The sequence below is a fragment of the Pinus tabuliformis genome, chromosome 4_1 (genome assembly GCF_031772625.1).
Source record: "Pinus tabuliformis cultivar Carrire ecotype Pingquan chromosome 4_1, CPIR1, whole genome shotgun sequence".
NCBI lineage: Eukaryota > Viridiplantae > Streptophyta > Pinopsida > Pinales > Pinaceae > Pinus > Pinus tabuliformis.
This window is the reverse complement of record NC_142303.1, coordinates 337,799,595-337,817,631: the sequence shown is the minus strand read 5'-3', so window position 1 is coordinate 337,817,631 and position 18,037 is coordinate 337,799,595.

The following is an 18,037-nucleotide window of genomic DNA, read 5'->3' as shown; positions in this document are numbered from 1 at the left end:
TTTTGGGCATATTTGGACACAGACTAGTGAGGGGATTTGGTGAAAATAATGGGCTTGGATTGCACTCTTGTTCCCTTGTCCCAACTTGGTGGTTAATCTTGTATTCTGGTCTTGTGGGATCTCCTCTATTGACTACCAGATTTAGGAGTGGCACTTCATGGGAAACCCTAATTTTGTTTGTGTGATCCTGCTTCTCAACACCATATCTTTCACTCCCCTCCACTCATTATAAGCCCTTTCCTCACTTTTCCCATCTCGGTCCACTTTTTTCCATTGGGTCCATAAGGTGTTAACCTTCCCCCTCTCCTTGTCCACACTTTGGGTTGGGCTTGGAACGATACCACAGAGGTTGATGCAACTAAAAAGAAAGATAAAAACATAATTTTTCCACTTACAAGAGGAAATGTACCACAAAAAGTAAAAGATGGTCGAGACATAAAAATTTAGCACGTGTGAAAAAACCAAACATGAGCTCTACCCCCTATTACTATGGCCATCACCCTGGTTCTGAGGCCCCCTATAAGTGCCCCACACATCATTAAGGAACCCATGATTGTCCTAACCCTTGGTGGTGATGAATTCCCTAACCTTAAAGGGGTAATCAATGCTAGATCATACACATCATGCTCTCATCCCCTGGAGCCCTTAGTGAAAAAGAAAAAAAATAAATAAAAGGTAAAAGGCATATGAAGAAGGGTGGAAAAACAAAGGCCAAGGTAACTCATGTACTAGGATTTCTCCCTCCTACATTCATATGCCCAAGGTCTTGGCTTCCCTCATTATAGCTACCCTTGTACCATGGCATGTGGCTTGGAGCATTCCCTATTTCCCCATTTCGTTTCATCATAATTTCACATGCCACCTGCCATTTGATGGATGTACCATGGACCTATCACTCCCTTGGAGGTTGAAACCACCTAATAGGGTCCTTTATTAACCTCTCTTGTTGAGAAAGGAAACACCTGCACATTCTAAATCCCATTTGGAAGGGCATGCCACTAAGAAGTGTCCACTTTTTCCCCTAATTAGAAAGCTTATTTACCTAATTTCACTAATGATTGGTTGTACTAGAAGGTGAGGAGACACATTGGATCTTATACAATATTTAAAGTGGGTATCCATCTTGGACTTGGCCTCCCTATATTGGATCCAATCCCTTTAGAGGGTCATAATGGAACTTGTAGGGTGAGAATTAGTTTATGTATTTTAGGAAATGGATCGTGATTGAAAAAGTACACAAACTTGAGTAAATTTTGCAAAATTTTAACAGTTAAAAGTGGAGAAACATGCAACATAAAACACAATCAAATTGATAACGTAGTTCACCCCTCTTGGGCTACGTCTCTGGGTCCATATTCCAATGGTGGCATTTTTATTATATGCTCAAATATCAATACATTAACATGAAAGTTTCAATATGAAAAAATAACATTGTCATTATGTCCAGAATGCTCAAAAAACCCTATATAGGCTCTTCTTGAGCTCAGAAAGGTTGAAAATGAGCAAAATATGACCATTTCTCCAATTTGGTTTGCAAACTGCTATGCAAAAAGGCTTGGCTCTATTAATTATTCAATAAAATACCCCGTGGCCTATTGGTGGTGCCAAAGAATGACTAGGTAGAGGCCATAAGTTTGACCCACACCTCTTGCCGCTATTTGTGTGATTTTTTTAAAATATTTTTTTTAACAACAAGATCGAAGCCCCTATGAATCTCGTGCTCTTGGTTCACCTTCATTCAAATGGATTACGGCCATTGGGCCTTGGGAGCGGGAATGGTGCCACACACCCTGCCTGCCATATCCTCTATCGGTGGTCTCATTATGTATCGAAAACCATGGGCCGAATTCCTCCGCCGAATTTCTTGATTCTTCGCGGTGTGGGAGGTATGCCACGCGCCCCAGCCCCCATCTCCACACCATCGGTTCCATTAGTGATATGTGACATGTGGCTGCAATGGTCGGGCATGTCTTCCCAACCCTCTCGCCAACCACCATTTTGTTAAACAATAAATATAAGTCATCACCCCTGTATAATCAAGTCATGTGATAGCCCGATTGGTCGGACGATCGGTTTGTTTGTTGGAGGTCATGGGTCAAACCTTGTGGAGCCTGTCAATTAATATACAAAAATTTCAGCAAGAATCTTGAGGCCACGTGGTAGCCTCTCATAGAGCCATGTGGCAGCCTCTAATTGGCCCACATGGTGGCCTGTGATTGAGTCGAACACAAACTTGTCCACCAATAACTGTTCGCCAAGTGTCCTCACCAAATTGGCCCCCATGCCAATCCATACAACCTAGTCATCCTGCTCACATCAACACCTCATCAACATATGGTCTGCCATGAGTGTACTGACTACACAGCCAACCTTGCACTTTGAATTTTTTGTTGTTTGCCAAAAAATTCAGAACGTGATTTGTGAGAGCCAGTATTGTAGCAAGAATGCTGCAACTCATGGGCTACCAACTTTACTTTTATCAACCCGGTAGTTCGTAACAAACTTGGAAGCGTCGGTGCTATGTGCACTAGTACTAGTTCTCACTGCAGGTTGTCACTTGGTTAGTCGATGCAAGATCACTAGGAGCTCAAGACAACTTCTATACATTTCAAAATAAGCTCTATGTGTGATGAAAGGAAAGAAATATTACTCTACAGATGTTATTCTAACTGTAGAAAGGAGAAAGATTAGAATGTAAAGAAAAACCTAGTAAACCCTAATTAACAAGCTAATCCTACTTTTGCCAAAAACACTATGAAAACCATGAAAGAAATGCCATTACCTAATCAAGGAAGTAAACAACATCCAACCATGCTATTTCTGGAAGTAAATAAGCAAAAAACATATTTTTGGATTTTTATGTGAATTTAACATGCATCTAATTTATTGTGTGTGAGTGTGGCAGCGAACAGGTGGCGTTAGAGGGTAGTTTTGCTTGGGAGGATGTAGGATGGTGTGGATGGGTCTTAGGAGCTCTTAGGTGGCCTTCTAGAGGCTTTTCCCACACTTGTCCTTCAAAAGAAAGCCTACAAGAAAAACTACAGGAGGACACAAGAAAACTACAAGAGAAAAACAAGGAAACTACAGGAGGCCTACAAGAGGAGGCCGAGAGAAATTTTCGCTATTTTGAGGGTGTGAGAGTGGGTGGAAAAGGTGGATGAAGGTTGGAATGAGGTGTTAGGGTGCCTAAGGTCTACCATGAATCACCAAGAGATAGAAAGATGATTGGGTTTGCTCAAGGAGAGAGGAAGAAGTTCTATGAAAAATGAAGGAAACTAGGGCAGAATTGAAGTGAGGTTTGGGAGACCTATAGGGCATGGATCAGATGGAGGGTTTGATTGCTGGTAAGCTGGCCTATTGCTGGAAGAGATCTGCTGCATAGAAACTAACAGTCAACCAAGAAAATCAAGCAACCAATGAAATGAGTGCATCCTAGGAAAAACAGAGTTTTGCATTAAAATGGCCTAAACTATGATTTATAGAAGGAAATGCCGGAAATGCTGTAAGAAAGGAAAGCATGCAAAAGGAATATTTCAAATCAGGAAGTGAACATGATAAAGAAGATCTAAAGCAAAGCAAAACTGGACTATCAACCTACTAGAGAGCTGCAAACACTACAAGTCATAGGAATGAGGAAAATCTGTGTTTTTGGGGTGGCAAGAGAGTCTTTGCCTCAAATCATGGTCCCAGAGGGAGGAAGAGAGGCCAAGGCACTGTTTCTAGCCTTTTGAATCTTCTCTAATCACTTCTTAACCTGCTATAGAAAGCACAAATGGAAGCAAGCTACTAAATCATCAAAAGCAACCTATTCTTAATCATAAGAGAATACATCTAACAACAAACTAATCTACAAAATGAAGTAAAGCATACAAATACAAGTAAAGAGAAGCTTGGCCACTTGGATTGGGCCCTAACCCAAGGGCTTTAGCCCTCTGAGGTAACTTAGTGCTAGCTCAAAAAGGATTCCATCTTCATTATCAAAAAATAGCAAGATTATATAAAACTGTCATTAAATAGTAAGCACGAAATTTGAGCAGAGTTTACACAAGCAGAAAATTTGACCCTAGTGAGGCCCTAGGCCTCTCTACTTATACATCTAAAGCTACCAACAACTTCCTTAAAATTAGGGAGGCTTGGCTTCCAAAACTCGAGATAACTATCAATCATCTTCAACTTGCTCGGCTGCCTTCTAGTGCATGATTCAACTGCTTGTACTCCGAGCTGATTGAAAGGGAATTCGAAGTGAGGAGAGATAAATGAGGGGGTTTCCCTCCTATAAGTCCTCTCCTCTGGTTTCTTTGAGTTATTTATGCATTTTGACCACTAGATCCTTGACTTTGACCTCGAAATCGATCAATAATCTGCATTAAATACATGTTGGACCACATGGCATAATAACTAACTCAACTCACCCTATAAGCATAAATATAATCGAAAAATCTTACAATAAGCTAAGAGAATGGTTGATTTGACTAGGTTAGTAAGTAAAATGAGCCCATATAATTACCCATTTATGAGGCTCATCATCACCCCTCTAATAAAGGTGTTGCTCATCCTCTGAGCAACCTAGTCAATCTCTTGGTCTTTCATGGCCCTGGTGGCCTCCCTAGCATTCCAGGCTTCTGATGTGGTCTACTCATGTTCTCCATAAAATCCCGCCTTTCTGTCTATGTCCTTCCACTACTCCTTCTCTTCTTCTTCTCTTCTACCTTCCAACATGCCTAATATGAGTGGAGGACTCAGTTTGAGGCCAATCCAGTTGACCTCCAGCCTTTGCATGGAGCGCTTGTACATTGGCACTCTTTTCAATGCCTCTTTCAGCCACATGGGGGAATGGTATTCTCTGATCTGCAAGCTGTGGGGTAGGGTGTTCCATCTTTTCATGCATGCATGCACACAATCATCCCCAAGTAGCCTAAGCATATCTTCAAAGTGTGCAATGGCTTGTTCCTAATTGGCTAGATATTTAGGGGAAATCTGAGGGTCATTAGAAAGCAGGTTGTGTGTGCTGATTAGTGCCATAGGATCTGATGGCTTAGCTCTTATCATTAATGATTCATTCTTCTCTTTTATTAACAATCTTTTCATTTTTGCTGCCCTCAATTCTTCATGGTTCATCCATGACACCATGGCCATTAATTGCAGATCCCCTAGCTTAGCATTGGGGTCCCAGACATTCAGGTCTATGAGGGCCATGTTGTTTAGATAGAACTATGCCATCTTTGCTTTGTCCTCAAAGGTGCTTTGGTCACACAAATCCATGAACTGCCTGTAGTCTTGGAAAGGAATTATGCCTCTTTGTGCCAAAGTTTTTATTTTGAATTGAAGCCATTGATCCTTCAGATAGAGACCATAAGATTTCGCTAGTGTTCTGAATTGTAATGATTCTATGGATAAGCTGGCCATGTATGCCAAATGATTCTCTTTCTCCTGCAGTTGCCTCCTTAGTAATTCATTCTCATTCTCAAGGTAACTTCTTGTAAGGGCTTTTCTGTCTCTGAGAGCACTCAATTCCTGCCCATTTCCTTGAGTTTGTCTTCCATGTGGCCAATATCCTCAATTCCTTTGGACTTGGCTATCTGCATCCACCTATGCATTCTCACTCTCTCTTCTTCCAATTCAAAAAACAATGGAATTGCAAATTTCTATGGGATTATCTTGCCTCCCTCAAGTAGTCTATAATAGGAGTCAAGATTAGGCTATGGGTCAGGTTCTTGTAGCTCTTGTGCTTCCTCTTTCACCTTTGGCTGTCCTCCTATCTTTTCCTCAAGTTTTTATGTATCCGGTAGTTTGGATAGTGTCTCTTGTAGGACTTTTTTAGCCCCCTGTAGGTTTGGTTTGGGTCCTGCATAATTGCCTTTCCCTTCCATGTAGAAGATCTTGTAGTCCTCCTTTCATAGGTTATGGGTGTCTTGGAAGGAGATTCTTTCACCTTGGTAGATGGTGAATCTTCAATGTTACTGGTAGTCTTTGATGAGGGCTGAGGTTTTCCTGTTTTAATTGTATTACTCTTCCTTGCCCTGAAATACATGGAGGTTTTTCTTTTCCTCTTCTACTTCTGCTTGACTGGTGTATTGAGGGTAGTGAGGGTAGCTTCTACTTCTCTTTCCAAAGGTTCAAGGGACTCTTCTCTTTGCTCCGCCCTCTGTGCCTCATTTTCTCCCTCTTCTGTTTCTTTTTCCTCCTCCTCCTCTGTCTCTTTTTCTACCTCCTGTTATGTCTCTTCAACTCTCCCCTCCTCTATTTATTTTCTTTTCTCTTTCCTCTCTTGCTCTGCTATGTCACCACTGGGTTCATCTTCTCCTCCTTGTTGTTCTCCCTCTTCACTGACAGTAGGACTTACTTCATAGGTTAATGCCTTGATGTCATCCTTAGCTGTCATATTTATGAAAACTTCCCATGCTATAGGGATTGTAAGGGTATGGAGGTTTTCTTCTACTAGGTTCCTGATTAGGCCATGGTGAGCTAGCTGATGTGAATTTCATTCTTGTACCTTGGTGCTAGAGTCAATGAGGGATTGAAGGAGAAAGTAAGGGATACTGAGCTTTTGATGTGCTGGGGTGTCCATGCCATATCTCAATTCTTGGAGGATTCTGAAATGATATCCATAAACAATGTTGTGCCTCCCCTCACAAGAAATGTATTTGATCACCTGGTAGCTAACCTCATCCCAAGGATATGGTACACTAGCCCTCCTAATTCCTTTTTTTCTTCAACAGGGGTTTCATTATCTTGGAAAAATTTCCTCTTGGCTGCCTGGCCAATTATTTTCTCATCTTTACTCCAAGGCAGCCCAAGAGGAAGGGTAGTGACCCTACTGATGAATTCAGGGGTTATTTCAATGGAGAGGCCTCTAATGGTTATAGTAGCATGATTTCTTGTGTGAGGGACCAGAGAGAGAGAAAATTCATGGGCAATTTCATCATCAAACCCTCTAAACTTCTCAAAGAAATTCATCCAGTTTGCCCTTGTAAATATTTCCACCACTTGAAGATGTGCATGGAGTCTAGTGGAGTTAGTGGGCTCTTTTCACATAAACCCCCCTGTCATACTACCTGTACTTATTTTGAAAAACTAGATATGGAGGTGGAGAGAAAGAATTTTGAGTAAAATAGAAAAACAGAGGGGACTGTGTTTTAAAAAAAAAACAGAAATTTTTATGTATTTCTACCCTCTTAAAGACTCATTTTATCTTCAATTTGAGACCAACTCTTTCACATTTTGATATTCAACAGAGGGCATTCATGAATCCTACATCTATGAAATTCATGCCAAAGATCACATTTCCTCCCTTCAAAATGACTCACTGACCCTACTATAGAAGCCCATTGTCCCTCCTGTAGATTTCCTGTAGGTGATCCTGTAGAAAACCTGTAGGGCTCTTGTAGAAAACCTGTAGGGCACCTATAGAAGATGCAGAGAGAAAAAATATGGAGGAAATCAATGGAGGATGGTGGATATGAGGCTGTGGGGGCATAAGAAGACTGTTGTGTGGCTGAGTTACGAGGAGAAACTAAAGAAAAGGTGGTGAGAATGCATGGGGAGGAGTGCTCATTACCTTTTATGGCTGTTTTTGGTTATGAGTGTTGAGATGGCAAGGTGTATGTTGCCTAGATTAGGACCGTTGGTCCCCACCTACTTGGTCATCATGACCCCCCTCATAATCATCCCCTCATTACTGCATCAGAGTTAACTCTTCCTCCCACTACCTGTCCTTCGCATCTTTTGCTTGAGTTGACTGTGTGCACGTGTGGGTGATATCTCGGTTAAGTGGAGTCAACTAAATGAAGGTGGCCAAGTTAACTGGCCACCTTTCCCTCTTTCGATTTCAACCATCTCATTGCCTTCATATGATTCCTAATTACACAAATGCAGATAGAGGAGTGACTTAGCTACTTACCTATAATCCAAGTGTATTTGCTGCCATCGACTATGAGGTGCTGTGGCTTTCTCTGCTGCATGCCTTCATTTTCCTTCATGCATGCTGTGTCTGCTCGCTGATGTGTTGTTGTGAGTTTTTGCAGGTTCTTCTTTTGCTGGAGTTGAGCTGCATGTGCCTTTTCAACCTTCAGATGTGCTGTCCCTTGTTGCTGGTGCTGGAATTCTATGGGATCATTTGCTAGAGGAATTCCTATAGGAGCTCCTGTAGCTGCTTCTCCCCTTGAAACTTCAGCTATTTCCCTGTGCTTGGAGCTCGAGAATGATGCTAGAGGTGGAGATGAACGATGGAGGGATAGTAGGTAAGCTTCAGGTAAAGTTAATGGTGCCTTTTCCTCCTTTTATTTTTGTTTCTTTTTCAAAACTAAAAAACTGTTTTTCTGTGTTTTTTCCTGGAAAGGGAAAAATAAAATAAAAATAATAATAATTATTCTTGGAGTGTGATGTAGGCTTGGAAATGATGGCAAGGAGGTTTGAAGATGATAAGAGGGATAACAGGTTCCTCATGAAGCTTTTCTTGTCCCTCAAACTGCCTCCTGTAGACACTTTTGGCTCTCCGTAATTCCCACAGGAGCCTTCTGTAGAAAAAATAGAGTCTCCTATAGAAAACACAGTTTTGGAAGAAGAGGTACAGTGGGGTGAAAGAGATACCAAAAATGATGGAGGAAGGTGTGGAGAAGATGAGATGGATTCTTGTATGAATGTCAGGGTCCCCTTGGAACCTTCTTTTTCTCCCTGTAGTCCTCCTGCAACCTTGCAATGAAATAAAAATTCATTTTTTATTTTTTTTTGAAAATAACTAGGGTGCCTCAAAGAGGTTTTCGCCTTAATTGCCTGCCCTGGGCACCTCCAAGGGAGGTTTTCACCCAAGGATATTATTCTTTTCCGTCTTTTTTTTGACATCACTGGGCCGCCTCAGAAGAGGTTTTCAACCCAATGATGGGACTCAAGCGCCTCATGGAGGTTTTCACTTGAGTCCTTATTTTTTCTCTTTTTTTCTTCAGTGAGTGGGTGAAGTGGAAGCTAAGACACGCTCCACTACCATCATTGTTTTATTCAAATCTTCAATAAACTCTTGCTTGTAGAGGGTTTTCTTGTAGACTTTTAACCGATGTCCATTGATAAGCATGGGGATGGCTTCATCATCAATAGTTCTGATCAGAACTGAACCATTGTCATTGCATTTCTCCAAAGTGTAGGGTCCCAGCCATCTTGTCCTTAGCTTTCCTTTGAAATCCTTGTATCTTGAATCATAGAGTAGTGCCCAATCTCCCTCTTGGAATTGCTTCTCCTTGATTTATCTGTCATGCCATATCTTTCTCTAAAGCTGAACTACCTTTGTATGGAGAAGGGCTTGCAATCTGTATTCATCCAATCCATTAAGTTGAAGTAATCCCTCCTTTTGTGCATGGCTGAGGTCTAGGTCCAGCTGAGCTACCATCCTTAGGGTATTGAATTCAAACTCTATTGATAGTAAAGCCTTCTTCCCATAGACCAGTTCATAGGGTGTGAACCTGGTGGTGGTATTCCATGTTGTGTTGTAGGCCGAAGTGGCCTCAACTAATCTGTCCGCCCAGTATTTTTTGCTGCTGCTCACTACCTTGGTTAGGATCCCTTCCAATGCTCTATTAGTGACCTCCACTTGCCCATTGGCTTATGGATGGTAAGGGGTGGAAATCCTGTGCTTGATCTTATGATGTGTGAGTAGGTCTTCAATCAGGTTGGAAGTGAATTGACTGCCTTGGTCTGTGACCAACTCTCTCGGATACCCGAACTTGTAGAATATGTTTTCCCTCAAAAAATCAGCTACTTTTTCCTCTGTCGCTGCTTTGATTTCTTTTGTCTCTGACCACTTTGTCAGGTAGTCAATGCACACAATGATGTACTGCTTCTGCTTTGAAAGGGGGTTGATAGGCCCCACAAAGTCCATGCCCCACTTCTCAAATGGCTCAAAGGTCACTTGAGGTTGCATGGGAATTTCATCCTTTGGAGTGGGTTTCCCCATCCTTTGACACCAATCACACTGGCTCGTGTATCTCCTCACATCCTGATGAAGAGTGGGCCAGTAGTAGCCTGCTTGCAATATCCTGAAGGCGGTTCTTTTTGCTACAAAATGACCTCCACAAGGCCCATCATGATAGGTTAGGAGGATGTCAAAGACTTCCTCCTCCCTAACACATCTTCTCAAGATCTGATCTAGGCCAAGTTTGAAGAGATTGCCTCCAATCCAGGTGAAAGGGGTGCTTTTCCTTACTATCTTGATCTTCTCTTTTGAGGATAGGTGTGGTGGGAACTGTGTTGAAACCAAGTAGTTTGCTATGTCAGCAAACCATGGAGAGAGTACTGATATAAAAAATAGGTGTTCATATGGAATTTGGTCATCCACCATTCCTTCTTCACCTGCAGGAAAATTTACTCTAGACAAAAAGTCAGTAACAACATTCTCTTTACCAAGCTTATCAATAATGGTTAGATCAAACCACTGTGGTAAACGCAACCATCTAATAATGTGAGCATTTACATCTGGTTTGTTCATTAAATATCTAATTGCAGCATGATCAGTGTGCACAAAGGTTTGATAGCTTGTGATATAATGTATGAATTTGTTTAAGGAATGCACGACAACTAGGAGTTCCTTCTTGGTCACTATATAGTTTAACTCTGCCTTTGATAAGTTTTTGTTTATAAAGTATATGGCATAAGGTAACTTTTCATTAATTTGTCCTAAGGCTGCTCCTATTTCTTTGTTCGAGGCATTTGTGTGAATGTGAAAGGGTAGGGCCCAGTTTGGGCCTCTGAGAATTGGGGTAGTCACTAGCATGTTCTTCAAGGTATCTAGGGCTTCTTGATAGTTTTCCGACCATATGAACTCAACATCTTTGCCTAGGAGGCCAAACAAAGGAGAGGCTAACTTGCTGAAGTCTTTAATGAATCTCTTGTAATATCCAGCTAAGCCTAGGAAGCTTCTGACATCTCTCACCTTTTGAGGAGGTGGGACCCTTTGGATGATGGAAATTTTGTTGGGGTCCACCTACAGTCCTTGTTGAGATATTGCATGACCTAGCACAGTCCCTTCAGTCATAAAAAATTCACATTTTTCCGGACTGAGGGATAGGTTCATCTCAATACACTTATCTAGAACTTTTCCTAGGTTAGATAAAGCTTCCTGAAAGTCAAAGCCATAAGGAGTAAAATCATCCATGTATATTTCTACTGCATCATGAACCAGTTCAGAAAATATACTCAATACCTCTCTTTGGAAAGTGGCTGGAGTGTTGCACAAACCAAAAGAAAGGACCCAATATGCAAAGGTACCCCAAGGACAAATGAAAGTGGTCTTATCTTGGTCTTCCGGGCTGATTTGAATCTAATTGTACTCGCTAAACCCATCTAGGAAAGAGAAAAACTTTTTCCCTGCCAGACCATCTAACACTTGATCTATGAAAGGTAAAGGAAAATGGTCCTTTTTAGTGCCTTTGTTCAATTCCTGATAGTCGACAAAGATTCTCCACTTACCATTTTCCTTTGGCACTAGCACCAAAGGAGAGACCCATTCACTGTTAGAGATGGGATGGATGAATCCTGCATCAAGCAATTTCGGCAGTTCTTCCTTAAAAATATCTTTAAGTGCTGGGTTCATCCTCCTTTGAGGCTACCTAACTGGCTTGCAATCTTCCTTGATGTATATATGATGAGTATATACTTAAGGGTGCACTCCCTTCATCTCCTTATAACTCTAGGTGAAGAAATCTAGATGTTTTCTTAGTATGCTGCATAGCTCCTTCTCCTAGGAAGTAGATAGGGATGGATTGATTTTCAATGTTCTTTTTGGGCCAAACTCTATATTTTTAACACGGAGAGAAGTGGGGTTGGCCACACGGAGATCAGTTGAGGGGTTGTTTTGTGTTTCTCTTACTATGTATTCTAATGGTGATACACTGGGAGGTGGATTCTGAATCAAATTTTCAATCATATCATCCTCATCTTGCGGTTCCCCCCCATGGTGATTTCTAATGTACAAAGTGGTGCAGAATAAACTTCATCCTCATCCTCCTCCTCCAACCAGAGAGGTAGATCATGTTCTAGCAAGGGTTGGGCAGGAGGATATAGGATTAACTACTTGGACATGTGCCCATTCTTTATGGTTATGTTCCAAGCGCGGCAATTGATGTAGGCATCGACTGTAGCCAACCAGGGTCTTCCTAGAATGAGAGGATACCCAGTGAGCTTTGCCTTTGGCTGGAGAACTAAGAAATCAGTAGGGTACTCCCAAGAATCAATGGAGACCATTACATCTTCCACAATCCCCTCAGGGGTCACTGTGGAGCGGTCTGCTAGCTGCATCACTGTTGTGGTCTTCCTCAATGAGCCTTGGAGGTTAAGTTTGAGAATTTTGTCCTTTTTCATCACATTAATGGCAGCTCCTAGATCAATCAAGGTATGTGGGACCATTGTGCCATTGATGTGGACATCAACTACTAGGCTTCCAGGGTCCAAATATTTTGGATAGATTATCTGCCCCAACATCAGGTCAGACAGTTTTCCTATGACATTGATGGTTGGGGCATCTCTCTTGCGCCTTCCTGGATGCCTAAAGCACTTCTCTTTGATCAACCTATTGTATATAGGCACATCTTTTATGGCTTGGAGAAGTGGTATCTTCACACATAAATGTTTCAATTCTCCCAGGAGTTCAGTCTCTTCTGGGGTAGGCTGGATTGTCATGGATAGTCTCTCAAGAAAGGGTGGATTTGCTTTAGGTTCACTTTCCTCTTTATCTTCCTCAACCTCCCTGGGTGGAGGCTGGCTATCTGGGAGAACTTTCCCGAATTGTAAATTAATTTCTTGAATCTCCATATCATAAGTTGGGCATGATGGTTCCCCACTATACACTTGCTGAGCCTGTCTGTTGTTTCGGTTCAGTTTTGGCTGGGCAGGCATTTGGGGTTGCCTTGGTGGAGTAGAAGGTAACGGTTATGGTTGGGCAGGTGGTGGAGGCAGAAGAGCAGGAAGAGAGTTGTACTGGGGCCTCCACCCCTGATGAGATGCATTCCAATGAGGTTGAGGTTGAGCATAGGATTGAAATGAATGGGTGGCTGGTTCGGCATGATATTGAGATGTGAAGGACCAAGGAGGAGGCATGGACCAGGAAGGATGAGTAGGGGGCCCAAAGAAGGTATGGAGGTGACTTGGTTGGGGTTGTAGTATGCCTAAGATGTCCCTTGCATCCCCTGCTGGTATGGTCTAGGTCCATGCGAACTCCTTTGGTTTATGTAATAGATCTGTTCAGTGACTCCTTCGGCCCCTTGGTATACAGCTTTAAGTCCGGGAAATGAAGGGCACTTATCTTTAGATTGATATTCTTCACAGACTGAACAAAACTCTATAGAGTTCAATGGGCATTCATTCCTAGGATGCCTCTTGGTGTATCTAGGGAAAAAAATGGCCAAAGCCCTCTCTGCTTCCTCTTGTTTTCTTTTGATATGTAAGATATCCATTTGCATGGCAAGAGTCTGCAGCATATCACTCTTGAAGTCTTCCATCATGTTTCTAATTTCACCTTTAATGGATGAATTGGAAGAAGAGGTATTGGCTATGGGTTGAATCCCCCTACCATTCTTTCTGGCTGCTTTAGAATGGTTTCTAAAAATAGTTTTTATGTCCTCATAGGATAGTTGGTAGATGTCTCCCTCGGCCAGTAGTTGGAGGGTGTCTAAAAGGTCTTCCCTAATTCCCCTGAGCAGGACCAACTTCAGAGACTCAGGGTCAAGTGTACACCTGGTCCTTTTGTAACTGAGTTGGAACCTCTCTTCATAGTCTTAAAGGGACTCATCACTTACTATGGTCATTCATAAGATTTCTTCCTTAGTATCTTTTGACCTAAAATAGTCTCGATACTTGTTGTTAAAGGAATTTTTCATCTGAGCCCAAGTTGTGATGCTATTGCTAGGTAATCCCATGAACCAGCGCAGTGCTGCGTCCTTGAGAGTAGAAGGGAGTAGTTTCAACTTTTGCTCGTCTTCTGCATAGTCATAAGTTCAATAGATGACAAAAAACTCGAACAAGAAGGTGTCAGGATCTTCTGTAGTCAGACCATGGAAGTGAGGTAGGGTTGAAGGACTTATATTCTTCATTTTGGTGTCCCCATTGGTCTCTCGAATGGGGAAGGTACCCTCTATTCTCTCTCCATTTTCCCTAGCATTACCTTTTCAACCATTGGCTCTAGAGGAATGTTTTCTTCATATTCTTCCCTTATAGGTTCTTCAAATATGTCTGGATGTTCACCTAAGGGTTCTTCTTGATTGCAACCATCGAAGAAGAGAGAAGGTTGGCTGTGTGAAGCAGTGGGGGTGTTGGGCAAAAATTTTCCTAAGTTATCTCTACTCCTACGAGGCATGAAAGGAAATATTTTTGGTTGGTTTTTTGTTTCTTTTTCCCCACACTGAAGTTACCTGAAGAAACTGAAATTGTGATTGAACAAAACAAATTGCAACTAGCTGAATGGAAATTTTTAGAATTGGAAAGGAAAGCAAGGAAATGCAGAACTGAAAGAGAAGAAATGACTAGTTTACTTTTGATGAAATAAACTATTAGCAGAATGTTGCAATAGGAAATAGAAGAAAGCAGTAATCACAGAATACTCTGATGCTTCCTTGGAAACGGTGCCAAAAAGTGGTGAGAGCCAGTATTGCAGCAAGAATGCTGCAACTCTTGGGCTACCAACTTTACTTTTATCAACCCGGTAGTTCGTAACAAACTTGGAAGCGTCAGTGCTATATGCACAAGTACTAGTACTCATTGTAGGTTGTCACTTGGTCAAGCGGCACAAGATCACCAGGAGCTCAAGACAACTTCTATAGATTTCAGAAGAATCTCTATTTGTGATGAAAGGAAAGAAATATTACTCTATAGATGCTATTCTAACTGCAGAAAGGAGAAAGACTGGAATGTAAAGCAAAACCTAGTAAACCCTAATTAACAAGCTAATTCTAGTTTTGCCAAAAACACTATGAAAACCATGAAATAAATGCCATTACCTACTCAAGGAAGTAAAAAACATCTGACCATGCTATTTCTAGAAGTAAATAAGCAAAAAACATATTTTTATATTTTTATGTGAATTTAACATGCATCTAATTTATTGTGTGTGAGTGTGGCAACAAACATGTGGCGTTAGAGGGCGGTTTTGGAGCTTGGGAGGATGTAGGATGGTGTGGATGGGTCTTAGGAGGTATTAGGTGGCTTTTTGGAGGCTTTTCCCACACTCGGTCTTCAAAATAAAGCCTACAGGAAAAACTACAGGAGGACACAGGAAAACTACAGGAGGAAAACAGGGAAACTATAGGAGGCCTACAGGAGGAGGCTGAGAGAAATTTTCACTATTTTGAGGGTGTGAGAGTGGGTGTAAAAGATGGATGAAGGTTGGAATGAGGTGTTAGGGAACCTAAGGTCTACCATGAATCAACATGAGAGAGAAAGATGATTGGGTTTTCTCAAAGAGAGAGGAAGAAGTTCTATGAAAAATGAAGGAAACTAGGGTAGAATTGAGGTGAGGTTTGGGAGACCTATAGGCCATGGACCAGATAGAAGGTGTGATTTCTGGTAAGTTGGCCTACTTTTGGAAGAGATTCGCTACATAGAAACTGACAGTCAACCATGAAAATCAAGCAACCAATGAAATGAGTGCATCCTAGGAAAAATAGAGTTTTGCATTAAAATGGTCTAAACTATGATGTATAGAAGGAAATGCTCGGAAATGCTGTAAGAAAGGAAAGCATGAAAGAGGACTATTGCAATTAAGGAAGTGAACATGATAAAGAAGATCTAAAGCAAAGCAAAACTGGACTATCCACCTACTATGGAGCTGCAAACACTAGAAGTCCTAGGAATGAGGAAAATCTGTGTTTTTGGGGCAGCAAGAGAGTCTTTGCCTCAAATCATGGTCCCAGAGGGAGGAAGAGAGGCCAAGGCACTGTTTCCAGCCTTTTGAATCTTCTCTGATCACTGCTTAACCTGCTACAGAAAGCACAAATGGAAACAAACTACTAAATCATCAAAAGAAACCTATTCTTAACCATAAGAGAAATACATCTAACAACAAACTAATATACAAACTGAAGTAAAGCATACAAATACAAGTAAATAAATTTTGGCTGCTTGGATTGGGCCCTAACCCAAGAGCTTCAACCCTCTGAGGTAACTCAGTGCTAGCTAAAAAAGGATTCCATCTTCATTATAAAAAAATAACAAGATTACATAAAACTGTCATAAAATAGTAAGCTCGAAATTTGAGCAAAGTTTACACAAGAAAAAAAGTCGACCCTAGTGAGGCCCTAGGCCTCTCTACTTATACATCTGAAGCTACCAATAACTTCCTTAAAATTAGGGAGGCTTGGCTCCCAAAACTCGAGATAACTATTAATCATCTTCCACTTGCTTAGCTACCTTCTAGTGGATGATTCAGCTGCTTGTCCTCCGAGCTGAATGAAGGGGAATTCGAAGTGAGGAGAAATAAATGAGGGGGATTCCCTCCTATAAGTCCTCTCCTCTATCTACTTTGAGTTATTTCTGTAGTTTGACCACTAGATCCTTGAATTTGACCTTGAAATCCATCAATAATCCGCATTAAATACATGTTAGACCACATGGCATAATAACTAACTCAAATCACCCTATAAGCATAAATATAATCAGAAAATCATACAATAAGCTAATAGAATGGTTGATTTGACTAGGTTAGGAGGTAAAATGAGCCCATATAATTACCCATTTATGAGTCTCATCTGCGATAAATTCCTCATAATGTGTCAGATTGAGGCAATTCAAGCGTTGTTGGATTTAGAACGATGAGATCTATGATTTGGCACTAGTTTTAGGAGATTTTGAGCACTTTCATTCTTTAGCATATTTTTGATCTGTTGGATCACTCCTTCTCGCTAGAAGCATTTAGACCACCAAAAGTCTATTTTTACTCATCAAGTAAGTGAGGGTATAATTCGCTCACATTCTTGATCTCTATCAACCTTGCTTTGCTTGGATTGATACCTTTGAGCCCCGCACAAAGATACTCCACATTGCCTCTACGTGAATTTCTTATCCTACTTTCAAGAATAGAGTCTTTTGAAAACTAATTTAAATATTTAGGAGAAAAATATTCTATAGATGGAACTTGCACATTCTATTCTTGATCACTATTTATAGGAAGCTTATACAATCTCAAGTTTTCCACATTCCCAACAGAATAAATTTACATGTAAGGTGGCAAGTCTAATTGGAAAGCATTGTTACCAATCTTCTCTAATATTTTGAAACGACCATATCTAATTGAATTGAGTTTTTACCTTACCTTTTAATATTTCCTTATTGATGTATAACCATATTTGATCTCCCACTTGGATATCATGATCAACTTGATGTTTATCATGTCTTTCTTTGTACTTGGCTTGGATTTTCTCTAGCTATTCTTGTACCCTTTGATGCACTAATTGGATTTTTTCAATAAAATACTTGGCTTTCTCCACATCACTATGTCCATCTATTGCAATATTTTTAACAAAGATGAAATCCAAACGAGACTTTGGCAAATAACCCAAACTAGCTTGAAATGGAGATACTTGTGTAGATGAATGTTTTCATGATTGCAGGCATGTTGGATGCAATGAAAATGCTCATCGTAAAGTTTAGGATGCTTCCCATAGTATCCTCGAAGGAGATGCAATATTGTTATATTTACTACTTCTATTTGGCCGCCTGTTTGTGGATGGAATGTTGTGTTCTTCTTCAACTTTGTGTCCTTTTGTTCCCATAAACTTGACCAAAAATTCCCAATAAATTGATAATATCAATAAAAAATAATCAAAGTAGATATCCCAAAATGAATCCATACATTTTGGAAGAAAATCTTTGCAATTTATACAACTGTAACTGTTGGATAGTTGGGATTGTTTGGATGACTAGTTTCCTAGTGAAGGCATTTGCAAGTGTGTGTTGGCTTGACGACAATAGTCATGCTGGGGAGATGTGTTGAGCAGTTTTCATTGCCTAACTATTGGCAGGAGTGTTAGCATTAATGTCAACCAGACAAGCTTGGATGCTTGCT